At 34.6% G+C, this 27,996-nt stretch overlaps 1 pseudogene; it reads right to left on the reverse strand.

Moving 5' to 3' along the window:
* Window positions 1–27,996, reverse strand: LOC110663598 (uncharacterized; annotated as a pseudogene).

Raw genomic sequence — 27,996 nt, forward strand, 5'->3', positions numbered from 1 at the left:
ATTCATAATGCACTTCCTCCATAAAATTTCAGGAAGATGCACATCTTGAAGTATATCTTAAATTTTCAATGTGGCCTGTTTTTACACCAAGGTCAACTTCCACCCTTGGCAACTTTTATTTGCTCAATTTGGCTAGTCAATGAGCATTGCATCTCTGTCCAGCTTATGGGAACCATTGTTGCACCTACACCAAACTCAGACAACTTGATGTGTTATACAAAGCAGGTCACATGCTTCAGAATGTGTTAAGCAATCAAATGCAAGCAAATTTCAATTTCATATCAAGATTTGCTCAAAAAGGGGAACAAAGAAAATATTGTAAGCTTCACAATTCTTCAGTATCAGCTTCAATATCCCTTCAGCACTAGGGGTTTTTGCAATTGTATTACCCAAACTTAAAAGCAAAACACTGTCTTTTGAAATCTTTAAACATCGTATTATCTATTCTTTTAAAATGGAAAAGAAATACAAACATAGACCTCTATAGAATTTAACTTTCAAATATTAGAACACAATATTACTAAGATGATTAGGAATACCACAATAAAAACCATATATTATGAGATAATAAAAACAAATTTTTGACATGTATCTTTGCCTTTTTCCAGCAAATATAAGAACATAAATACTTGTGACTTGTAAAACAAGCAAAAACACACACACACTGATCTTTTTATAGGCTGAATCGATTCAATAACCTAAAATGGAAAAAACATTTACCAGCTCTGCTCTTTGCAACTACATCACCCAACTCATTCTTGGCAGTAGAAAGGTAATAAGCCCGTGCATCTCCAAGGGACAACTATTTAGTGTCAATGAAAACTTTATTTAGTAAATACTAACTTTAGATATCAAGGCAAATACAGACTGATGTAATCACAAACAAGAATTCAGGGACAATCATAAGATGCAATCATGTGACAAGAGAGAGAGAGAGAGAGAGAGAGAGAGAGAGAGAGGAGGGATGGAAGGGCCAGCATTCTAATTTGGGATAAGAAAATGCCTATTCTAATCTCGATTGACTCAAAGAATTGACCTTTTTTTGCCACATATACTCAATTCAAGAATTCCCTAAATAATGGCTTGAACTAGGGATAACAGCCATGGTTTTAAATCGTGGTCATGGTCACAGGTAATGAAAATTAGCTTGTAACGGTCGTAACGTAACGGTAACGGCCTGGCACTATGCAAATTTTTTTGAAAAAATTGCAAAGTTCATAAAATGAGTAGATATTGATAGAAATAAATAAAATTAAGATATACAACTATATACTAAGAATTTATATATCAAATAAAGACGTTATCATCTATCATATTTGGACATCATTAACATTAACTAATTTAGACCTGAAATAATTATATAAATTGTAAATAACTAACCTTTATTACCACCAAAATGAATGTCTAGGAGGTTCTTGATAGTCTTGACTTTGGTTCTAACTTTGAGAACTTTGATCCTCATTTTGTTGATATTGACTCAATTGATAATACTGTGATGGATTGAAACTAAATAAGGAATCAACTGGATTAGCAAGTTGTGGAAAGTATGATTACTCTCAATACATAGGAGGGGGATAATTATATGGATATGGATTTGAGTGTGCTTGTCCATGTCCATATCCATAATCACTAGTGGATGTAGATGATGAGCCTCCATGTATTATATTTCCACCATGACCATACCCATAGCTAGATTCAGAATCAAAAGAACACTCTTCGTGTTGAACACCTTTGCCTTTTGATAACGATAATTTAGCACCACCAGAACCCCGTGATCTACGATGTTGATATGTCTGTGGCCATTCTGGAAATGGAGCTTCGCCACCAAACACTCCACCACCTTCGCCACCACCTTCTTGTAATTGTGAAGTAGTACCTACACCAAGTCCGCCCATTGATCCTCCTCCTAAAGGAGCGGAAGCATAAAAAACACAAGTTTAGATCATTGAAATTTAAAATTTTTCATCTAGGGTCACATGTATAATGCAAGATTCATTTTTATCTATTTGATTTCAATGATAAACAGCATATTAAAACTCTTTTAATATATTTTTGGATCCACATTTGCCATTTAAGATTTTAGAATTAATCAGATTAATTATTAGAACCCTAGATTAGATCAAGATCAAGTGTACTAACCTCTTGATGCACTGCAGTGTGTTTGGCACCTTTGGGATGAGTCTTTAGGACACCAGATGTTGTCCCTCTAGCTTGTCCACACCAAGATCGCCTATGGAAGCCCTTGAACAGCTTCTAAAGCTTTTTCTATGAATTAAAAAATCAAGTTTTGTCTTTTAAGAGATTACAGATGTAAATAGGACATTAGAAATAATTTTTAGTATTTTTAATTCAAGAGATTATTTGCTAATCTCTTTGAATTGAAGAGAGAAGAAGAAGAAGAGAAGGGAATGGCAGCCAAGGGTGGCAGCACAAAGAGAATGAGCAGCTTGTTATATTTGTTCTTTTATCCTTACACTTATATAGCTACGTCACCACTTAAAACCCTTATCACATGTCACCCTCTGATTGGTTCTAGGTTTAATTGACCCAATCACATTATGCCAAGTGTCAAACATATATTTAATCTTAATTTTAATCATCTTACATGATTAAAAGACATTTGGCAAACTTATGTGGTGCCACGTATCACTATCTCATGGTGCCACATGTCACCCAATGAAATGACCAAAATACCCATGTATCTTAATTTTGAGTTCTCAACTCAAAATAATTATTTCTCTTCTTCTAATCAATTTATATCAAATATAAATTAATTAATTAATCTCTATTAATTAATTTCTCATTAATTAATTTATATTTAAATACTTTAAATATAAATTTAACTTGTACTATACATCCAATAACCTAGGTTTGGTTTCAAGCCATGCTAGGGACTTTACAATCTAATTGCAAACCAAACTTATTTAATTAATCAATTAAACTCTTTAATTAATTAATTAAATCATATTTAATTTGGTGATTACTTGTGTATGTGTGTGACTCACTAGACTCATCACTAATTGGCAATGAGACATGATATCAACTCTTAATATCATTAGAACTCTTTCTTACCATAAATAATTTCTCTAAATCATTTTATGCACCTCATAGACTATGGTTAACACCTAGCATAGCATGCCATGGCCACCCAATTAGTAATAAGGTTTACCTTAAATGAACCTATAATCATATGTTATCATGCACTAGAATCTCTCTGTTACAAAATCCCAATTCGAGCTGGAGTAATGTTAATGTCAAACCCTATTTGCTATGAATATTATGTTCTCTTTTAATTCTAGTTCTTGATTAAAAAGATTTTCTCATCAGAAACTATTTTCTGATTAAATCTATCTGTCCTGGCCAGGAACTTGAAATATTAAGAACAATTAAATGAACATAGGATTTTATCCCTATTTACTTAGAGGAACATATTCCATCTTGATCAATACCTACCTCCATATATAACTAGTAGGAGCCAACACATGCCCATATACCCATACACAGTACAAGTATGAAAGCAGTATCAAACTCAAACCACCTATATACAAAATAATTGTGCTATCTCAGGTCTAAAGATTATATGCACTAATATGATTTATGACAATGCATTGACAAGAGTAAACTCTATGTGCTTGTCATAAGTGTCACTGGTTCGGCCCACTTATCATATATAAGTGCCTATCATGTTTGTTATATGGCATGAGACTCACCATTTCATCTTATTTACATCTCATATAAATAACTTAGGAACAAACATGATTACAATCTTTCTGGATAAGTCATGTCCTTATTGTGAAGTATCCTCGATTGTGAACCTATTTATGATACTTTGTACTAGAAATACTGTCACTCATATTCTTAACAACTTAAGAATAATATTTCTAACAAAATATCAATGGACCTTTTCTATTACACATAAATATATTATGTAAATAGAAAAGTGAAAATGCCTTTTATTAATAAAATATATACACAAGATACATACTAAATGATATACTCTAGGGTATACTACTAACACCTCCAACTTCACCCCCACCACTATTGTCATCACCATCATCATCATTACTTGAACTTGACAATGAAAAACAACGTTTAGGTCTAACACTGCCACTAGCAGGAGCACCACTTCCTTCTACTTAAGTTGGAGCAATATCTTCCTCATCCAACCAAGGATTATCTTGACCATCAAGCACAGGAGATTCCCTTTCCTCTAACTATGGATTTAACGGGTTATCTTCTTAAAAAATGTAATCCAAGTTAATTGGATTGTAATTTCTTTCCAACTCCTTCCGGCTTTTTCTTATTGCATTCCTCACTTTTAGTCTCATATTATAGTGAACAAAAACAAGTGCATGTAACTTTTTATACCTTAGTCGGTTTCTTGACTTTGTATGTATAAGGGAACAAGTGCTCCAATTTCTCTCACAATTTGATGCTGAAGTTGTTTGGCTCAACACCTTAATTGCAATTTTTCTAACTTTAGGAGCACTTTCACCATAAGTAATCCACCACTCAGCTGCATTATAGACATAGTTCAATAACTAAACAAAATACTTTAATATTGGCGCAAAGCCTCAAAGTCAAAATTAATATAACATTGTTTAAAAATTATAGATGTTATTAGTTTTACCTGGATCACTGATCTTAATGGCTATTTGTAACACCCCTATTTGCATAGCCTGGTATATTTCACTATTCTGGTGATCGGTGTCGGTCCGGATAATTAAGGAGATTAGAACCACACTTAAGACAACTAGATAAGCCATAAACATAAATAATTAGTAATTGTCAATTAGTTAAGTATAAATAAGAAAAACAGAACATAAGAAGTTAAACGAGCCGAGAGTCATAGCGATGGGTGACCTTCTCGGGAAGGACTGCGAAGTCTATTTAAACTCAAATTTCGAACCGTAAAATGTGACGTTGCGGTCCTTAGGACTATTGCGAACACAATGGAAAAGAGAAAATCACAAAAAAGAATTGTTAAGCCCATCAAATAATTAGGTCAGAGAGCTGAAAGAAATATTAAATTATTTGCAAACTGGATCGAACCGACGAGGGGCAATTTGGTCAATTGACCTCGAGAGCTAACTCCTGACCTAGCTGTCAAATAAAATCAGAGAAAATAAAAATTCAAAATCGAGAATTAAATTAAAGAACTAATGGAAAAATAAATTAAAAAAAAAGGAAAAGGAAAAGTGGAAATTGGTGACATCATGCATGATGTAATAAACACTAATTAAAAAGAAATAAAATTTGGATAATTTTGGTCTTCCAAGAGGATAAAAATTCATAAAAGAAAAGAAAAAAAAATAAAATAAAAAGTCATCTTCTTCATCAAGGTTCCGCCTCACTTCTCTCTCAACTCTCCCTCACCAAATCACCATTAAAGCTCATCTTTGAGCTTGAGAAACTAAAAACCTCACCATAAAAAAATTACTCACCATAGTTAAAACTTGTTTTGGCAACTAGAAGAGGAGATTGTGCAAGAAAGAAAGAAGAAAAGAAAGAAGAAATTGGGTTATTGAACTTCAAAGTTGAGGTAAGCTATTTACTTTGGAATTTTGAGTTTAATACATGTGTTTTTAGTTGAATAAACTTTAAATGAAAAGAAAAATTTTGTTGAATGAGTTAAGGAAGCATGTGTATAGGTGTTTAATTAGTTAAATGCAACAAATGGCATGAACTAGGGTTTTAGCACCTAGGGTTTGGAGACAAAAATGTGAGAATATGTTACATGGTGTGTTAGACTTGGTTTGAGGTGAGAAATGGTCATTTGTGACCAATTGGAGTATGTTGGAAGTGTTGGAACCAAATGCAAATTCGGATTGCTTAGGGTCATGCTGTAGGCAACAGGACCAAGGTCCCTTTCAAGGACCAAAACTGAAAATTTACAAGTCCAATCGGTGTGAGGCCAATTGAGAATGAAACTAGACACAGAATGACACAATTTTCATTTAGGAATCATGCCCAAAAAGTGACCAAAACCTAGTGAACAAATTAACCAAATCCGAAATTATGCAGCCTGACCTGTACAAAAATGACCAAATGAACAGTGTTTGTTCATTTGGCCATAACTTGGGTAGGCAGGTCTAAATGACTTGAAATTTTACCAATGGATAGCTGAGATATAGACCTAAAACCTTCATGAAGAACACAAACCCAAATTATGCCCTTAACCAAGTCATTTGGCCACCCAAAATTAGTGACCTGAAACTGCCAGAACCAATTTGGTACCCAGAAATCTGGGTTAAGTCCAATCTGGCAGCCATGATTCAAATAGCTATAACTTGAGCTACAAAACTCCAATTGGAGTGATTCAAAAAGGAGAATAAATTTAAGACAATAGGGAACATTTTCTATGAAGAAAAGTTTATCAAATTCTAACAGTAAAATGACCAATGGAGCTAAGACACCAAAACTGAAAATTTGCAAATTTGCCTAAAAGACTTAGAATTTGAGTAAACAACCAAAACCAACAAATTAGGTAACCAAAATGTGGTATGTGAGTGAAGTTGGAATTCCCATACCTATTAAGCCTTAGAAAGTCAACAAATTGACTTGAAAAGTGTCGTGAATAGTAACCCCAAAATACAAAATTTAAAGAACACTAAGTTTAGCATATTAAAGCTAGGTATAAGAGAATTTGAATTTATTTTTGGATTTATAATGAGTTATGATACTGAAACACAGTGAAACTGTGTGTTTCAGTGGAAAAGAATACCGAGAAAGAACCCAAGGGATCGAGTCAAGGCCAAAAGGCGACTCATATAAGGTTTGTGCACAACGTAGAATTTCTGTAAATTTTCTTCTATATATTGTTTTGAATAATTTGAAATGTTGAATTGTGACATCATTGTGATGAAATATTTATTATGCTTTTGATTTAAATTGTTAAAAGTTATTTGTATATATTTAAGATGGCATAAATGTTTAGTAAATTGTTAAGATAAGTTTTGAAACCACAGTGTCATGACTATATATTTGAACACCTCACTAGCATGACTAGTGAGGGTAATCAGTTTCAAATTTTGATTCCTTCTCTGGCTGAAGTGTTGAGGTGTGTGCCTGTAAAAGAAGAAAAAGAATGGGTTCCCATATATTTGAGCTAGCTAGCCTTGTGATGTGACTTCTCCTTAGCCTCTGGCTATTGAGATTATATTTGTTTCGAATGGCATGATATAACTGTGGATTTTATGAAATTGGTTTTGACACTTCGAAATGAAATTGTTTGGATTAAAATCTCATAATTCATGTTTTGTATTTAATTCTCATGTTCAGTTCAATTTTTGAATAAATATAATTTAAATTCTGCATAAAGATTATTTTAGTATGTTGTGCACCACAGAGCCCTAGTACCCAGCGATGGCTGTTATTGCTGTCATAGATTTAGAGACTAGAGGAGCAGCAGATTGAGCTGATGAGGATTGAAGAGCTACCTGCTTTGAAGTTATCGGGTATATTTTATACCCTGACTATAAAAATTTATTTTGATGTATGTAATGTATGTAAAGGTATAGACATGTAAAACTGATCTTGAGCAGTTTGTATAAAGTTTGTAATAAATTTTAGTTTGAATTTCTCTTAATATAAATTTTTGTAATAATGTATATAAATTGTTTTATCTTTAATGAAATATGAATGGAAGTATTTTGTTTTAAATTGAATGAAATTAATTAATGATATTTTGATGATTGTTGAATATTGAAAATTGTGGATTTGAATTTTTGGAGATTGATAAATGATGTTGAAATTGATTGGGATGATTGTGAATTTGAAGAAGTTGTTGAGACAAATTATTGGAAGTGCTTTTTACAGGAATTTGAAGAACTATTTTCTCAAAATACAGACAGCACTCTGCCGAAATTTTTATAAAAAATGCGAAAAAATAAAATGGGCAAAAAAATTTTAACTAGTTTTCAACTTTAATTAAATGTTTTAATACCTATTAGAAAATGCTCACCACTTATAAAAAGTAAGAAAATTGTTTTAAAATCCCTTGTAGGGTACTTAATGAGTTATCGGTAGGTAAAGTTCGGTAGTTCATTAGGTATTCTACGGGATCATGTTATGCCTTACAGAGGGGAAAGGTGTGACACTCTTTGTGCTAAAGCCATACCAAAGCTCCCCAAATTATCTCGAAACATTAGTACCTAGCATAGTAGATAGTAGATACACCCAATAATTTTAACATTAATAAGCATGATAAAATCAAATGGATTATACTCCATTTCTAATTCTAACTAATTTTGAGAGCTAAATTCGCTTAGCTATATACTTACTTGGTTCAATGCACGAGTCTAACCTTTGAATAGCCTTCTTCAGTCCCAACATGATTTCCTCATCATTTTCAATATCATGTGGACCATATTGGTGTTGAGGATTAAGAAAGTACCATATAAAATCAAATACACATATTAGCTATTAAAATGATTTAATTTTTTTTTATGTAGTGAATATACCTAATTAAGGCATCAACTTACCAGCTGCATGTAAATCATGATGTAGTTGAATATTCCAATGATGATAAATGATTTTCCAATACTCTATAGCTTCTAGCATTAGCTTTGATTGCTAACTTTGCTCTTTCAATTGCCTCAAATACAAAACCCATAGTTGGCTTCTAATCACCATCCAATAATTTCAGAACTTTAAGTAAAGGCTCTTGAATTTTTATTATTTCTTGGGCTTTCTCCTAAAAATTTCTCCCCTCATTACCCAGGCTAAGAACAATGTTCCTTGCTTCATAAGGAGGTCCACTGATAGCCTAACCAAACCTGCTTATTATCCATTACTCTGATTCAAACATATTTCTCAACCCAGTCCTACTTCGGATAATAGACTCCAAAGCAATGAAATTTGTGGCAACTCTTATAATGCCGGGCCGAATAATAACTCTATTGTTTGTAAATTTCTTCATATAATTTACCACCCAATTATGATTGTAAATAAATTGAGTGACAACTTTAACTTGTTCAATAACTTTCTTGATGCTTTTTCCCTTCCCAAAATCTTCTAAAATTAGGTCAATGCAATGAGCTGTACAAGCTGTCCAATACAAGTTAGGAAATTTTTCCATTAATTTCTTTCCACCAGCTTTGATGGCAGCCTCATTATCTGTCACCACTTGAATAACCTTTTCTAGGCCAATTTCTTCAACTACTTCTTTCATAATTTTGAAATAATAATTTGCATCTTTACGTTCCACATTTGATGCATCAATAGACTTGTGGACCATTATGCCATGATTTGAATACACAAGAAAATTAATTATGCTCATTCAAGTTGGTCCGCTCCAACCATCACACATGATGGTTACTCCCCTTTCATTCCATATCCCCTCAAATGAAGCAATAAATTTTTTCATTTCATTGTATTCATTTTTTAGAAATACCTCGAAAATCTCATAGGAACTTAGGGGTGATATATTCGGCCCAACTTCAGTAGCTGTTCTCAAAAGTGGCCGAGTCCAACGTGACTCCACAATATTAAAAGGCAATCTGTTATGGACTATAAAATTTCCAAAAGCTTTAAGCAATTTTTCCTTTTGTATTTTTAGCCATTTAGTATTTAATTTTGGCTGCTTCGATTGAGCTTTACTCTTATCTAACTCAATTTCAGTGACAGCCAATCGTTCAGCTAGTGTTGATGTATGTCTTGTGCCTTCTCTACCCCTTTCACGAACAGTGGCTGACCGACCTAATCCTTAGGGTTGGTGATTACTACCACCACCTTCATAATGGCCACCCGCTCTCCTTCGAAATTCGTCTTCATCAAATTGTCTCATACTTTCTTGTCTTGCCATTTCTAATTCTATATCCTCCTCCTCCTCCTCCTCCTCATCATCATCCACCCAGTTCATACTCATTATTTCTTCTTCTAATTCTCTTTCTCTCTTTTCTTTATCCCTTTTAGCAACTTCAAAATCCTTCAACATAGCATGCATGTCTTTCCTTACTTCTGATGATACTTTCTTACGACCAGTAACTTGACCAGGTATATTAGCCAAGTGTAACTTCAATCTAGTTATTCCTCCCATTATTTTTTATCACAAAAATTGCAAATTATTTCTCCTTTTTTTCCAGTTGGAGTAGCAAACTTCCATTCAATATCATCACTTGGTTTACCAGTACCGCTACTTCCTCGAGGCATTTTCGCTATAGAGAAAATTATATCAACAACCAAAATTTAAATAAGTATTCAATTTAAATTTAAACCTTAAAGTTTAAACTTAAAATTAAATTTATGAAAAGTAATATAAACTTTCACAATATCTACACTTATACTTAGTTTTAGCAAATAGCAAATATCAAAAAAATTAAAATTTTATATGATGTTATTTTGTAATTAACAATTATTTTAATAAAATTAATTCTAAAATTTTTTTCAATAAGTAACAAACAACAATTCTAAACATATTTTTTAGAAAAATATATCAACATTAAAATAAATACACATAAACCTATAGATCGAGCAAACTAATGCTTCAAACTATAAATTTAATAACAAATCTAACATCAAAAACAATTTTGGAAAAATCAAATAAGTAACTAAAACTAAATTTAAACAAGTATTTAATTTAAATTTAAACTTTAAAGTTTTAACTTACAATTAAATTTATGAAAAGTAATGTAAACTTTTCCAACATCTACACTTATACTTAGTTTTAGCAAATAGGAAATATTTAAAAAATTAAAATTGTATTTTATGTTATTTTATAATTAATAACTATTTTAATAAAATTAATTCTAAAAATGTTTCAAGAAGCAACAAATAACAATTATATACTTGTTTTTTAGAAAAATAAATCAACATTAGAAAAAATACACATAAACTATAAGTTTAATAATAAATCTAACATTAACAGCAATTTTCAACAATAAATGTCACACCTCACCCCTCTGTAAGGCATGACATGATCCCATAGAATACCTAATGAACTACCGAACTTCACCTACCGATAATTCATTAAGTACACTACAAGGGATTTTAAAACAATTTTCTTACATTTTGAAAGTGGTGAGCATTTTGGGAGGAATTAAAAACCATTTATTCAAAGATTAAATACTAGTAAAAATTTTGTCCATTTTAAATTTTGCCGCAAATTTTATAAAAATTTTGACAGAGTTCCGTTTGTATTTGGAGAAAACAGTTCTTCAAATACCTAAAAAAAACACTTCCAATAATTTTCTCAACTCCCAACCTCCAATAAATCTCAAATCAACTCAATTCAATTCACTTTAAAATAATTCCACAATCCAATCAAGTTTATCATCTCAAAAATATTTAATAACTCCATTCACAGTGCATAAAGTATGAAATTCACAAATATAAATCTTAATTTACAGAAGAAAATTCAAAAATAATATTATTACAATTTATTTTACAACTGCTCAACTTTACATTGATACATACAACTTTTCTATATTTACATCAAAATTAACTATGAGAGTATAAAATAATACCCGTATAAAAAGATCAGTGGAGGCCGTAATTCAATAGCAGCTCACTCTGCTGCTTTCTCCTTGCTCTTATCTGCAACAGCAAAATAAGCTATCGCTGAGTATAAAAATACTCAATGGTGCACAATAAAAATTTAAAATACGATACATAAATTATTCATTGCCAAAACATAATTTAAATATTCCTCAATCACATTTCACAATTATCAAAACTCAGAATAATACAATTTAGTCAAATAATTTAATAAACACAGTGTTGCCAAAATCATACACAACTTAAGCAATCAATGCCGTGTTGTACACCACGACAAAGCAATCTACAACATCGCTAATCGAAATCAATGAGGGAGGTGGCTAGCTAGCTAATGAGCACTCATCCGATCTCAACCTCAACTGGCAAGTCAGAGAGGGAGGAAAATGAACGATCTCAACCCCATAAATGGAGGAGGAATAATATGATACTGTCATGCTAAGTGTGAACACAAAATCAATTCAAGACAATTTATTCAAATAATTTATGAGAAATCTGGTCAATTTTCAAAGTCATATTCACAATCATAAATGGCAACACAATTCATAATTAACTCAAAAAAAATCAAATTTTCAAGAATCATATATTTAAACAAAAATTATTATGCACAGACCTGATGTGAGTCGCCTCTAGGCCTTGACTCAGTCTCTCCGAGTTTCCAAGTCTTTTTCAGCTGAAACACACAGTTTCATAGTGTTTCAGTACCATAACTTAGCATAAATCCAAAAATAAATTTAACTTCACTTTTACCTAGCTTTAATGTGCTAAATTCGACGTTCTCGAAATTTTTGTGTTTCGGGTTACTATTCACTATACTATTCAAGTCAAATTGTTGACTTTCTAAGGCTTAATAGGTATGGGAACTCCAACTTCACTCACATACCACATTTTGGTCATTAAATTTGTTGGTTTTGGTCATTTTCTCAAAGCTTAAGTCCTTTAGGCAAAATTGTCAAATTTTCAGTTTTGGTGTCCCTAGTTGCACTGTTCCATTGGTAATTTTACTGTTGGAATTTGACAAAACTTCTTTCATAGAAAATGTTCCTTATTGTCTTAAGTTTATTCTCATTTAAATCCATCAAACCATGCAAATCATACTCCCATCACCTGCTGGCCAAAAATTCAGTTTAGTCCCTCACACATATTTTTATTTCATTTTGAGTTTATTTACAAGTTCTTGATGCCATACATACACTAATTAAAATAAAAATTTGAAGTTTGCATTACTAACCTTGCTTGGAGGGTTTTTAGGCTTCCCTTTCTTCAATTCTTTCTTCTTCTTTTTAGTCTCTAATGTTTCCTCGACATGTAAGGAGAATTTTTTGTGTTGGGACTTTGTGAATTTATGGGATAGAGTAGGGAAATTCAAGCTTCCTTTCCCTTAACAATAGTGGAACAAGTGAAAGAATGGGAAGAGAGAGGTGATGCGGCAAGTTTGGTAAGGAAGATGACTTTATTTTTTTTTTCTTTTCTTTTATCTATTTTAACTTATGGAAGACCCCAAAATCCCATTTAATTTAATTTATTAATTATTACTTTTATGACATCATGCATGATGTCATCTCCCTACACTTTTTCTTTTTCTCTTTTTTTTTTTAATTTTTTTATTAGTTCTTTAATTTAATTCCCGACTCCGAAATTTTCTTTTCTCTAATTTTATTTAATAGTTAGGTCAGGAGTCAGCTCTCGGGGTCAATTGACCAAATTGCCCCTCGCCAGTTCATCCCGGTTTGCAAATAATTAAATATTTCTTTCGGCTCCCTGACCTAATTATTTGACTGACTTAACAGTCCTTTTTCATGATTTTCTCTTTTCCACTGTGTTCATAAGGGTCCTAAGGACCGCAACTTCATATTTTACGATTCAAAATTTGAGTTTAAAATGACTTCGCAATTGTTCCCAAGAAGGTTACCTATCGCTGTGACTCTCGGCTCGTTTAACCTCTTATGTTCTGTTTTTCTTATTTATACTTAACTAATTGAACATTACTAATTATTTGTATTTATGGCTTTTCTAGTTGTCTTAAGTGTGGTTCTAATCCCCTTAATTGTCCAGACCGACACCGGTCACCGGAACAGTGAAATATACCGGGCTATACAAATAGGGGTGTTACAATAAATATGCAAAAAAAAACGAAAAAAATAAGTAAATAATTAACATAAATACCAAAAGAATAAAGAACACTCACATTTTTAAGACATTGCAACTTGTAAGGTTGTAGAACTTATAGTAGAGTAGAGAATAGAGAATGCTAAAACCTTTTGTTTGCAAGAACAAATTTAGAATACTTAATAGGGGGCTGCCGCTGCTGTCTTTTGTTTCCAAGTAAGAGAAATGAGTTATGAAGGTGGAGACTAGAGAATGGAGCATTATTTAAAAATAAAAAAGTGAGTTTGAACTGAATTATTACTTTGAATTATTCTTTGCCATTTTGGACTGAAATTAGATGGTTTTTGGACTATTTTGGGCTGCTAAAATCATGTGATTTCTGCCCCCCACTAGCCCACAAATTCTGTCACATTGGTAATGGCTGTAACACCCCTATTTGCATAGCCGGGTATATTTCACTGTTCCGGTGACCGATGTCGGTCCGGACAATTAAAGGGATTAGAACCACACTTAAGACAACTAGATAATCTATAAACACAAATAATTAGTAATTGCCAATTAGTTAAGTATAAATAAGAAAAACAGAACATAAGAAGTTAAACGAGCCGAGAGTCACAGCGATGGGTGACCTTCTCTGGAAGGACTGCGAAGTCATTTTAAACTCAAATTTCGAACCATAAAATGTTACGCTGCTGTCCTTAGGACCCTTATGAACATAGTGGAAAAGAGAAAATCATGAAAAAGAACTGTTAAGCTAGTCAAATAATTAGGTCAGGGAGCCGGAAGAAATATAGAATTAATTGCAAATCGGGTTGAACCGGTAAGGGGCAATTTGGTCAATTGACCCCGAGAGCTGACTCCTGATCTAATTGTCAAATAAAATCGGAGAAAAGAAAATTTTGGAATCGAGAATTATATTAAAGAACTAATAGAAAAAAAAAAGAAAGAAAATGAAAAAGGTGTAGGAAGATGACATCATACATGGCATCATGCATGATGCCATAAATCCTATAATTAATAAATTAAATTAAATAGATTTTTGGGGTCTTTCATAAGACAAAATAAATAAAAGAAAGGAAAAGAAAGAAAAAATTCATTGTCTTCTTCTTCACTTCCAAGACGTTTTCTCTCTCCTTTAGCTCTCTCTCTCAAACTCCATTAGAGCTCTTAAGTCAAGCTTCATAAACCTTCAATTCCACCATAAAAACCTTACTCTCCAACATTAAATCTTGTAGTTAGACCTAGATAAGGAGCTTGACAACAAAAAGAAAAAGAAAGGAAGGAGTTTTGAAGAAAAGGAAATTCTGCATAAAAAGGTTAGTAATCAAATTTGATAAATTGAGTTTGATTCTTACATTTCTAACTTATTTAGCTTGTAAATATGCTTATATTGAAAAGAAAAAATTGTGAGGGACCATTAATGAATTTCGGCCAGCATAAGGGGGAGGGTGATTTGCATGATTTGAATAGTTTGAATGGGTATATAAACCTTAGTTAGTTGAATGACTATGGTTAAATGCATGGAATCAAGTAAATGCAAAAATTAGTGTGAATTAGGGTTTGGGCATTAGGGTTTAGGGACCAAGAATGTGAAGAAGTGCTAAATGATGTCTTTGACATAGTTTAAGGAAAGAAATAATCATTTGTGACCTAATTAAGTGTGTTAGAAGTGTTTGAATCAAGGCCAAATTCGGATTGGGTATGCACCATGACAAAAAGTCAACTTTAAGGGACCAAAAATGGAATTTTACAAGTCCAATTGGTATGGGACCAATTGGGACTGAAAATAGGCACTAAATGACACAATTTTCATTTAGGAAGCATGCCCAAAAAGTGACCAAAACCTAGTAAACAAACTGACCAAACTTGAAAATCTGTAGTATGAATAGTACACATGAACAGTAATTGTGTTTGGGTCATAACTTGAGCTAGGAAGGTCTAAATGACCTGAAATTTTACCAGTGGTTAGATGAGATATAGACATAAAACTTTCATGAAGAACACTGAGCTAGGAAGGTCTAAATGACCTGAAATTTTATCAGTGGTTAGATGAGATATAGACATAAAACTTTCATGAAGAACACAAATGCAAATTATGCCATTAACCAAGTCATTTGGCCACCCTAAGTTGGTGACTCAAATCTGCCAGCACCAGAAAATTACCCAGAATTCTGGGTTGTGTCCAATCGGTAGCCATGGTTCAAATGGCCATAACTTGAGTTAAAAAACTCCAATTGGGGTGATTGAAAAAGGAGAATAAACTTAAGACATTAGGGAACATTTTCTATGAAGAAAGTTTTGCCAAATTCTAACAGTAAAGTGACAAATGGAACAGTGCAACTTAGGACTCTAAAACTGAAAATTGGCAAATTTGCCTAAAAGGCCTAAGTTTTGAGAAAACAACCAAAACCAACAAATTTAGTGACTAAAATGTGGTATGAGGGTGAAGTTGGAATTTCTATACCTATTAAGCCTTAGAAAGTCAACAATTTGACTTGAATAGTGTAGTGAATAGTAACCCAAAACACAAAATTTCAAGAATGCCGAGTTTAGCACTTTAGAGCTAGGTAAAAGTGAAGTTAAATTTATTTTTTGATTTATGCTAAGTTATGGTACTGAAACACTGTGAAATTGTGTGTTTCAGTTGAAAAGAACACCGGGAAAGAACTCGAGGAACCGAGTCAAGGCCAAGAGGCGACTCGCTTGAGGTTTGTGCACAACATCACTATGCTTTAAAATTCATTGATAATGTGAATGAAATATGTATTTTACATTTGCTTTGAATTGTTGAAATTTATTTGTGACATTAGTTATGATGTTTTGACTTAAATTGTTAAAAGTTATTGTGTATATTTGAAATGACAATGTTTAGCAAATTGTTAAGATAAGTTTTGAAACCACAGTGTCATGACTATATATTTGAACACCTCACTAGCACGACTAGTGGGGGTAATTAGTTTCGAATTTTGATTCCTTCTCTGGAGAAGTGTTGAGGTGTGCTAGTAGAAGAGGATGTGAATGGATATCCATATATTTGAGCTATCTAGCCTTATGATGTGATTTCTCTTTAGCCTCTGGCTATTGAGATTCTATTTGTTTCGAATGGCATGATCTAGCTGTCGGTTTTATGAAATGTGATTTGATACCTCAAAATGAAATTGTTTGGGATTAAATTCTCATAATGCATGATTTTTATTTAATTCTCATGTTCAGTCAAAATTTTGAATAAATGTGATTTTATTTCTGCATAAAGATCATTTTAGTATGTTATGCACCACTGAGTCCTAGTACTCAGTGATAGCTTCTATTGCTGTTGCAGATACAGAGACTAGAGGAGCAACAGACTGAGCTGCTGAGGTGTGGGTAGCTATCAGCTTGAAGTCATCGGGTATAATTTATACCCTGCCTGTAAATATTTATTTTGATGTATGTATTGCACATAAATGTATGGACATGTAAATCGGTCCTGAGCAGCTTGTACAAAGTTTGTATGAAGTTTGTAATAAAAAAAATTTAGTTTGAACTTCCTTTGATGTAAATTTTATAATGATGTGTATATAAATTGTTTTGTCTCTAATGAAATATGAGTGAAACTATTTTATTTAATTTGAATGAAATGTATTGCTAGTATTTTTAGGATTATTGAATTTTGAACTTGAGAAATTGATTGAAATGATTGTGGAGTTGTTGAAATGGATTGAGTGTGATTGTGAAATTGAAGTAGTTGTTGGGGAAAAATTTTTAGAAGTGCTTTTTATAGGTATTTAAAGAACTAGTTTCTCAAAATATAGACAGAACTCTGTCAAAATTTCTATAAAATTTGTGAAAAAATAAAATGGGCCAAAAGTTTTTACTAGTTTTTAACTTCAATTAAATGTTTTAAATATCTATTGGAAAATGCTCGCCACTTAATAAAAGTAAGAAAATTGTTTTAAAATCCCTTGTAGGGTACTTAATGAGTTATCGGTAGGTGAAGTATGGTAGTTCATTAGGTATTCTACGGGATCATGTTATGCCTTACAGAGGGGTAAGGTGTGACATGTTTTAGTGGTATCAGAGCAAATTTTTGAAGTATGTTTTAACTTGAGAATTTGTGTCTTTTTTGTTAAGTACAACTGCTCAATGTCCATATTTGTTGCATACAATGCATTACATCATTATATGAACTAAAGGAGGGAAATCTCCTTGTGTTATTTGTTCAAGAGATACCCTAACTTCAGACTGAAATGGAAGAAGGGGATCGGTCAGTTGAGCAATATGTTGAAGCTGAGGCACAAGGGGAAGCCCCAGCTTTGCAAAACGTCAGTGGATCAAGACAGACCCCACAAATGCCGCGATTTTACGCACGTTCGCACTGAGATGGTGCGATGTTTCAACAAATGGCTGGGGGTATGCCTGCTTAAGCTCCACCTCAGACACCTGTGGCACAACCATTGCCTCTAGCCAGACAGTATGATAAATTATTGAAGTATGGGGCTACAGAATTTAAGGGGACAGTGGACCCTTTAGAGGCAGAGCAATGGCTTGAAAGAATGGACAGAGTGTTCAAGAAGCTGCACTGCCAAGATGAATTGAAGTTTGAATACTCCGTGTCACTACTGCAAGGGGATGCGTATGATTGGTGGAAGACCATCCCCCACAGCTTGGCTGAACCACGATCTTGACACAGGATGACTTCATCAGAGAGTTCAGACAGAAATACATCCCAGATGCATATGTTGATTAGAAGTTACAAGAGTTTCTGAGTCTAAAACAAGGCAACAAAACAGTGGCAGACTATGAGAGGGAGTTCTCCCGCTTAAGTCATTATGCTGGGAGTCTCCTTTCTACCAGCAAGGCAAGGTGCAAGAGATTTGAGATGGGTTTAAAGCCTAGCATAAGGATGCAAGTAGTGGGATTCAGACACAGCAATTTTTCAGAACTCATGTCTCAAGCACTTGAGTTGGAGAGAATTGAATCAGAGGTGACCCCAATAAAAGAAAAATCAGAGAAAGCTGAGAAATCAGAGAAAGACAAGGGGAAAAAATCAGTTGAACAGAGTTTTGGTGCTACCTCTAGAAAGAAAAAGAAGTTTAGTGGACCCAGCAGGGGTCGAGGTGGAATATTTGGTAGGGGCAGATTTTCTGGACAGAGACCCCCTAGGTCTGGGCAGCAGTCGACCAGGGGTTCACATTCTGCTCGCCCCTGTGAGACTTGTGGCAAGATTCATGGGGGGGAATGCTATTGGGCGACTGGAGCCTGTTTTAACTGTGGAGGCAAGGGCCATATAGCTAAAGACTGCACTAGTGCTCCGTCTCCGAGATATGGTCCAGCTCCTACTACTGCCGAGGGATCTATTCAGAGTCCTGCTCCCAGAGGTTCACAATCAGTTGGCAGAGGAAGAGGCAGAGGTAGAGGCAACCGCTTGAGCGATCGAGCACGATTGGTCAATCAGCATAAGGAAGTGCTTCAGCTAGAGTTTACACGATGAGACAGCAAGAAGAGGCTGAGACTTCCGATGTGGTAGCTGGTACATTCTCTATCTCTGATCAAGAAGTATTTGTATTGTTTGATCCGGGTTCAACCCATTCATATGTTAGTGCTAGCATAGTCAGTTCACTTGTTGTTCCATGTGTGCAAATGGGTTTTGAAGTGCTAGTAACTAGTCCATTAGGACAAGAGGTCCGGGTCAACAGAATTTATAGAGACTGTTCTTTAGTGATCCAAGGACATGTTTTCCTGTCAGACTTGATTGAAATGCCCTTCAGAGAGTATGATATCATCTTGGGCATGGATTGGTTAGCCAGGCATCACGCCATGATTAACTGTAGACTGAAGACAGTCACTTTTAGTCTCCCTTTGTATGGTGATGTGGTAATACATGGGAAGAGGCATTTATTGCCATCAAACATCATTTCGGCTGCACTAGCTAGAAGAATGATCAGAAAGGGGTGTGAAGCATACTTGGTACATGTGATAGACAACCAAGTAGGGAGTCCAGCACTGAGGGACATCCATACTGTATGTGACTTTCCGGATGTATTTCCTGATGAATTGCCAGGATTACCTCTAGAAAGAGAGGTGCAGTTTGAGATTGATGTTATGCCTGGTGTGGAGCCAATCTCCATAACGCCATATAGAATGGCACCTGCAGAATTGAAAGAGTTGAAAGTGCAGTTGCAAGAGCTGTTTGACAAGGGCTTTATCCGCCCCAGTGTGTCACCTTGGGGAGCGCCAGTGTTGTTTGTTAAGAAGAAAGATGGCACTCTCCGCTTGTGTATTGATTATCGACAGTTGAATAAGGTGACAATAAAGAATAGATATCCATTGCCCCGCATTGATGACTTGTTTGATCAGTTAAGGGGTGCAACTGTGTTCTCCAAAATTGATATGAGATCAGGTTATTATCAGCTGAAAGTACAAGAGCAGAGTATCCCTAAAACTGCCTTCAGAACCAGCTATGGCCATTATGAGTTCCTAGTCATGCTATTCGGGTTAACTAATGCTCCGGCTGCTTTTATGGATCTAATGAACACTATCTTCAGACCATAGCTCGACCAGTTTGTTGTGATATTCATAGATGATATATTGGTCTATTCGAGGAATGCAAAAGAGCATGATAGACATCTGCGGATTGTACTGCAGACTTTGAAGGAGAAACAGCTATATTCCAAATTGTCGAAGTGTGAATTTTGGCTGAAGGAAATATCTTTCTTGGGGCATGTAGTATCAGTAGAGGGTATCAAGGTAGATCCAAGTAAGATTGAAGCTGTCCTTAATTGGAGGCCACCCAAAAATATCACGGAGATTCGCAGTTTTCTGGGTTTAGCTGGATACTACCATAGATTTGTGAAGGGATTCTCCATGTTGGCATCTCCATTGACCAAACTGCTTAGAAAATATGTGAAATTTCAGTGGACGGATAAATGCCAACAGAGTTTTGATGAATTGAAGAAATGTTTGACTGAAGCTCCAGTCCTGACTTTACCTACATTGGGTAAAGAATACACTGTTTACAGCGATGCTTCTCACAATGGGTTAGGCTGTGTAGTGATGCAAGATCGAAATGTCATTGCCTATGCATCACGCCAGTTGAAACCGCATGAGAGGAATTATCCGACACATGACTTGGAGCTTGCAGCTATTGTGTTTGCTCTTAAGATCTGGAGACACTATTTGTATGGGGAAAAGTGTTACATCTACACAGATCATAAGAGTTTGAAGTATTTGGGCACTCAGAAAGAGCTGAACTTGAGACAGAGGAGATGGTTAGAGTTGATAAAAGACTATGATTGTCTGATAGACTATCAGCCAGGGAAAGCTAATGTTGTGGCTGATGCCTTAAGTCGCAAGACTATGGCAAGTCTACGGGTTACTCCTTTGTCTTTGGTACATGAGTTAAGATCATTGCATGCCAGCTTAGAGATTAATGATGAGGGGCAGACAGCAATTGCATGGCATGTACAGCCAGTGTTGATTGATCAGATCAGAATGGCTGCTCAGAATGATTAGAAATATCAGAAGCTATTGGAAGAAGTCCGGCAGGGCAAGAAACCAGAATTCTCAATCATAGATGATTGTTTACTGCTACACCAGGGTAGAATGTGTGTTCCTAATGATGTCGATTTGAGGCAAATCATTTTGAAAGAAGCACATGAGTCTCCTTTTGCCATGCACCCTGGTGGCACAAAAATGTATAGGGGGCTAAAGGAGCATTACTGGTGGATGGGTATGAAAAGAAATGTGGCAGAGTTGGTTTCTAAATGCCTAACTTGTCAGCAAGTAAAGGCAGAGCATCAAGTACCCGCTGGGTTGTTACATCCACTACCAGTACCAGAATGGAAATGGGAGAGAATAACGATGGATTTTGTGATGGGACTTCCGAGGACATAGAAGAGTCATGATGCGGTTTGGGTCATTATTGACAGACTGACCAAGTCTGCTCATTTTCTGCCAGTTCGGATGGAATACAGTTTACAAAGATTGGCCAAGTTGTACATTGATGAGATTGTGAGACTACATGGAGTGCTAGTATCCATCGTATCAGATAGGGATCCTAGGTTCACTTCTAGATTCTGGGGTAGTCTTCAGAGAGCCCTAGGAACTAGATTGAACTTCAGTACTGCATTCCACCCACAGACAGATGACCAGTCTGAGAGGGTAATTCAGATCTTGGAGGATATGCTACGGGCTTGTGTGATTGAGTTTGAGGGCAGGTGGGATACACACTTGCCTTTGATTGAGTTTGCTTACAATAACAGCTACCAATCCAATATTGGGATGCCTCAATATGAAGCTTTGTATGGAAAAAAATGTAGAACCCCGTTGTGTTGGGATGACGTGGGTGAAAGAAAGATGATTGGACCCGAAATTGTTCAACAAACTGAAGAGAAAATCAGGGTGATCCGAGATCTACTTAAGACTGCATCAGACCGTCAGAAGTCCTACATTGATTTGAAGAGAAGAGATATTGAGTATACAGTGGGTGAGAAAGTTTTCCTCAAAGTTTCTCCATGGAAGAGAATTATGAGATTCAGCAAAAAGGGGAAACTGAGTCCTCGTTTTATCGAGCCATATGAGGTTCTGGAAAGAGTGGGTCCTTTGGCATATCGTTTGGCACTACCTTCAGAGTTGGAGAAGATACATAATGTCTTCCATGTGTCTATGTTGAGGAGGTATCGATCAGACCCATCTCATGTACTACCAGTAGAGGAAATTGAAGTAAATCCAGACCTCACATATGAAGAAGAACCCATAGAGATTCTGGCTTATGAGGTAAAGCAGCTACGGAACAAGCAGATACCATTGGTAAAAGTGTTGTGGAACCATCATTCGGGCTAGGAGGCTGGCTACTTGGGAACGAGAGGAGGACATGAGGAGACAGCACCCACAGCTGTTCAGAGATTGATACCAGGTAAAATTTCAAGACGAAATTTATTTTAAGGGGGGGGGGGGGGGGAGAATTGTAACACCCCTATTTGCATAGCCTGGTATATTTCACTGTTCCGGTGACCGGTGTCGGTCCGGACAATTAAGGGGGTTATAACCACACTTAAGACAACTAGATAACCTATAAACACAAATAATTAGTAATTGCCAATTAGTTAATTATAAATAAGAAAAACAGAACATAAGAAGTTAAACGAGTCGAGAGTCACAGCGATGGGTGACCTTCTTGGGAAGGACTGTGAAGTCATTTTAAACTCAAATTTCGAACCGTAAAATGTGAGGCTGCAGTCCTTAGGACCCTTATGAACACAGTGGAAAAGAGAAAATCATGAAAAAGAACTGTTAAGCCAGTCAAATAATTAGGTCAAGGAGTCGAAAGAAATATGAAATTAATTACAAACCGGGTTAAACCGGTGATGGGCAATTTGGTCAATTAACCCCGAGAGCTGACTCCTGATCTAACTGTCAAATAAAATCAGAGAAAAGAAAATTTCAGAATCGAGAATTATATTAAAGAACTAATAGAAAAAAAAAAAGAAAGAAAATGAAAAAGGTATAGGAAGATGACATCATACATGACATCATGCATGATGCCATAAATCCTATAATTAATAAATTAAATTAAATGGATTTTTGGGGTCTTCCACAAGACAAAATAAATAAAAGAAAGGAAAAGAAAAAAAAAATCATTGTTTTCTTCTTCCCTTCCAAGATGTTTTCTCTCTCCCTTAGCTCTCTCTCTCAAACTCCATTAGAGCTCTTAAGTCAAGCTTCATAAACCTTCAATCCACCATAAAAACCTTACTCTCCAACATTAAATCTTGTAGTTAGACCTAGATAAGGAGCTTGACAACAAAAAGAAAAAGAAAGGAAGGAGTTTTGAAGAAAAGAAAATTCTGCATAAAAAGGTTAGTAATCAAATTTGATAAATTGAGTTTGATTCTTACATTTCTAACTTATTTAGCTTGTAAATATGCTTATAATGAAAAGAAAAAATTGTGAGGGACCATTACTGAATTTCGGCCAGCATAAGGGGGAGGGTGATTTGCATGATTTGAATAGTTTGAATGGGTATATAAACCTTAGTTAGTTGAATGACTATGGTTAAAGGTATGGAATCAAGTAAATGCAAAAATTAGTGTGAATTAGGGTTTGGACATTAGGGTTTAGGGACCAAGAATGTGAAGAAGTGCTAAATGATGTCTTTGACATAGTTTAAGGAAAGAAATAGTCATTTTTTACCTAATTAAGTGTGTTAGAATTGTTTGAATCAAAGCCAAATTCGGATTGGGTATGCACCATCACCAAAAGTCAACTTTTAGGGACCAAAAATGGAATTTTACAAGTCCAATTGGTATGGGACCAATTAGGACTGAAATAGGCACTAAATGACACAATTTTCATTTAGGAAGTATGCCCAAAAAGTGACCAAAACCTAGTGAACAAACTAACCAAACTTGAAAATCTGCAGTATGAACAGTACACATGAACAGTAATCGTGTTTGGGTCATAAATTGAGCTAGGAAGGTCTAAATGACCTGAAATTTTACCAGTGGTTAGATGAGATATAGACATAAAACTTTCACGAAGAACAAAAACCCAAATTATGTCATTAACCAAGTCATTTGGCCACCCCAATTTAGTGACTCAAATCTGCCAGCACCAGAAAATTACCCAGAATTCTGGGTTGTGTCCAATCCGGCAGCCATGGTTCAAATAGCCATAACTTGAGCTACAAAACTCCAAATGGGGTGATTCAAAAAGGAGAATAAACTTAAGACATTAGGAAACATTTTCTATGAAGAAAGTTTTGCCAAATTCCAACAGTAAAGTGACCAATGGAACAGTGCAACTTAGGACTCTAAAACTGAAAATTGGCAATTTTGCCTAAAAGACCTAAGTTTTGAGAAAACAGCAAAAAAAAAAAAATTTAGTGACTAAAATGTGGTATGTGGGTGAAGTTGGAATTTTCATACCTATTAAGTCTTAGAAAGTCAACAATTTAACTTGAATAGTGTAGTGAATAGTAACCCGAAACACAAAATTTCAAGAACGTCGAGTTTAGACGTTAGAGCTAGGTAAAAGTGAAGTTAAATTTATTTTTGGATTTTTGCTAAGTTATGGTACTGAAACACTGAAATTATGTGTTTCAGTTGAAAAGAACAACGGGAAAGAACCCGAGGAACCAAGTCAAGGCCAAGAGGCGACTCGCTTGAGGTTTGTGCACAACATCACTATGCTTTAAAATTCATTGATAATGTGAATGAAATATGTATTTTACATTTGCTTTGAATTGTTGAAAATTTATTTGTGACATTAGTTATGATGTTTTGACTTAAATTGTTAAAAGTTATTGTGTATATTTGAAATGACAATGTTTAGCAAATTGTTAAGATAAGTTTTGAAATCACAGTGTCATGACCATATATTTGAACACCTCACTAGCACGACTAGTGGGGGTAATTAGTTTCGAATTTTGATTTCTTCTCTGGAGAAGTGTTGAGGTGTGCTAGTAGAAGAGGATGTGAAAGGATATCCATATATTTGAGCTAGCTAGCCTTGTGATGTGATTTCTCTTTAGCCTCTGGCTATTGAGATTCTATTTATTTCGAATGGCATGATCTAACTGTGGGTTTTATGAAATGTGATTTGATACCTCAAATGAAATTGTTTGGGATTAAATTCTCATAATGCATGATTTGTATTTAATTCTCATGTTCAGTCAAATTTTTTAATAAATGTGATTTTATTTCTGCATAAAGATCATTTTAGTGTGTTGTGCACCACTGAGTCCTAGTACTCTGTGATAGCTTCTATTGCTGTCGCGGATACAGAGACTAGAGGAGCAGCAGACTGAGCTGCTGAGGTGTGAGTAGCTATCAGCTTGAAGTCATCGGATATAATTTATACCCTGCCTGTAAATATTTATTTTGATATATGTATTGCACATAAATGTATGGACATGTAAATCGGTCTTGAGCAGCTTGTACAATGTTTATATGAAGTTTGTAATAAAAAAATTTAGTTTGAACTTCCTTTGATGTAAATTTTGTAATGATGTGTATATAAATTGTTTTGTCTCTAATGCAATATGAGTGAAACTATTTTATTTAATTTGAATGAAATGTATTGCTAGTATTTTGAGGATTATTGAATTTTGAACTTGAGAAATTGATTAAAATGATTGTGGAGTTGTTGAAATGGATTGAGTGTGATTGTGAAATTGAAGTAGTTGTTGGGGAAAAATTTTTAGAAGTGCTTTTTATAGGTATTTGAAGAACTGGTTTCTCAAAATATAGACAGAACTCTGTCAAAATTTCTATAAAATTTGCGGAAAAATAAAATGGGCCAAAATTTTTAACTAGTTTTTAACTTCAATTAAATGTTTTAAATACCTATTGAAAAATGCTCACCACTTAATAAAAGTAAGAAAATTGTTTTAAAATCCCTTGTAGGGTACTTAATGAGTTATCAGTAGGTAAAGTGCAGTAGTTCATTAGGTATTCTACGGGATCATGTTATGCCTTACAGAGGGGTAAGGTGTGACAACGGCCGTTACCGTTATTTAACGGCCGTTACCGTTATTTTGCAAATCAAAATAGACCCATAAATAACGGCCTAACGGGTAATGGGCTGCTCTAAAACCTGTAAATAATGACCGTTATGTTATGTAATGGCCGTTATTTGATTCCATGATAATAGCTTCCTAAGTTGTACCTAATTCCCAAAGATTAAGAACTCTTCATTTGTTCTACCCAAGCTTCCTCCACATTTCATCTAAACTCTATGTGAAAATATTGATGTAGACATCTGCAAGAAATCATTAACATCAGAGAAAAACTATTGTCCTTTCCAACAGTCATATGTCCGTAAATCCAGAGTCTCATAATGTCGCTATAATCCAGTAATATTAGTTTGAGATGTTTGGATATCAAGAGCACCGGTGCTACGCTCATATATTAGTCAATGACAATTATAATTGAATTTATTTTTATTGGAACCTCCTACCCAACCATTAAAACCCATTCAAAAAAATTCATTATTTAAGTTGATCAAGAATTAGCACCCCAAATGATTTCTTATAATACCACAATATATGTAAATTTACTGATATTTTTCACAAAATAATAGCAGAACTTTTAGCAAGAAGGATACCACTAGAGCTCTAACAATGTCACCAGGGTGAAAAGATAAATGCATATCCACTTTGTCAATCTCAGTAGCTCTTACATCTTGTTACGTGTTAAAATAAAGTGTTTGAGTTCACATTGACTTCCCAAAATAATGCATCCTACTGTAGTTTTTATGAAAAGGAGGATGATCATAAATAAAAGACAGGATAATACAATTATTCAACTGTGTTAAGAGTGAAGATTAACCTATATACAAACTACTGTTGTTCATTTTTAAAAGGCATTAACTCAATTATGATGATGCTTTACTTAACAGATGGAACTAAGTAACATACCTCATTATGCCAGTGAACTTTTCTTGCACAGACTTGGGACCAACACACATAATGTTAGCCGATGCCATTTTAGCCATCACTTTAGCAACCTAGCCAAATCATAAGGACCAAAATAAGATTTATTTATCCCTAAATGAACCTTCATGGGTCTTTCTAAACATAAATAAGAAACTCACTCGGGCAATGACAACAGAACCAGGCTCTGGAATAGCACTCTGAGCTTTGTGTTTAATTACTTCCACAATTGGCCTCTAAAATTATTAGAATGATCAATAATAATGCAAAACACACTAAGACGTTCAAAATGTATAATTCAGTGAGATTAAAGCATAAAGTTCAAAAACTTGAGAATTTGTGCCCTAAATTTTAGGGTATTTACCCCCCTCACTCGTCACTCAAAGTCTATCTAAGCAACCCAAAAAATTGTACTATGAAGAAAAAAGATCAGCAAAACCAATACAACTCCCAATATACATAAACCACATATGTGAATGAACAAAAATGTAAAAAAGATTTGAATTTTTCTAATTTTCCTTATTTCACTCATCAGCCAAAGAGCTCTCCAAATAATAATAATAGTAATAGTAAAATAGGAACATCGAACACGGAGCAGCTAGCAGCATTAAACTCGTGATAAAGTAGCTTTTAAATGAAATTACATAAAAAAGCAAGCAAACCCTAGAATAGCAATTCAGAGAGTGATTAGAGACCTAGTCGAGAGAGTCAGGGGGAGGTGATAGGGTGCGGCAGACACCCGTGAGGGAGGAGTAGACGTAGAGGATTTCAGTATTACGATAGGGTGCCAAGTACGCACCTCTCCCAAGTTTCACTTCCGCTGCTTTCCCTAATACCTCTCCTGGTGTCACCATCTCTTCTTTTTGTTGCATTATCTCTAGCTCTGTCTACTTCTCTTCTTCCGTGAATGTGCTAAGCAAATGAATTACCTTAAATTCCCTACCTAGAAAATGACCCATTAAGCTCCACCCACAGCGGATCAT

The sequence above is a fragment of the Hevea brasiliensis genome, chromosome 14 (assembly GCF_030052815.1).
Source record: "Hevea brasiliensis isolate MT/VB/25A 57/8 chromosome 14, ASM3005281v1, whole genome shotgun sequence".
Lineage (NCBI taxonomy): Eukaryota > Viridiplantae > Streptophyta > Magnoliopsida > Malpighiales > Euphorbiaceae > Hevea > Hevea brasiliensis.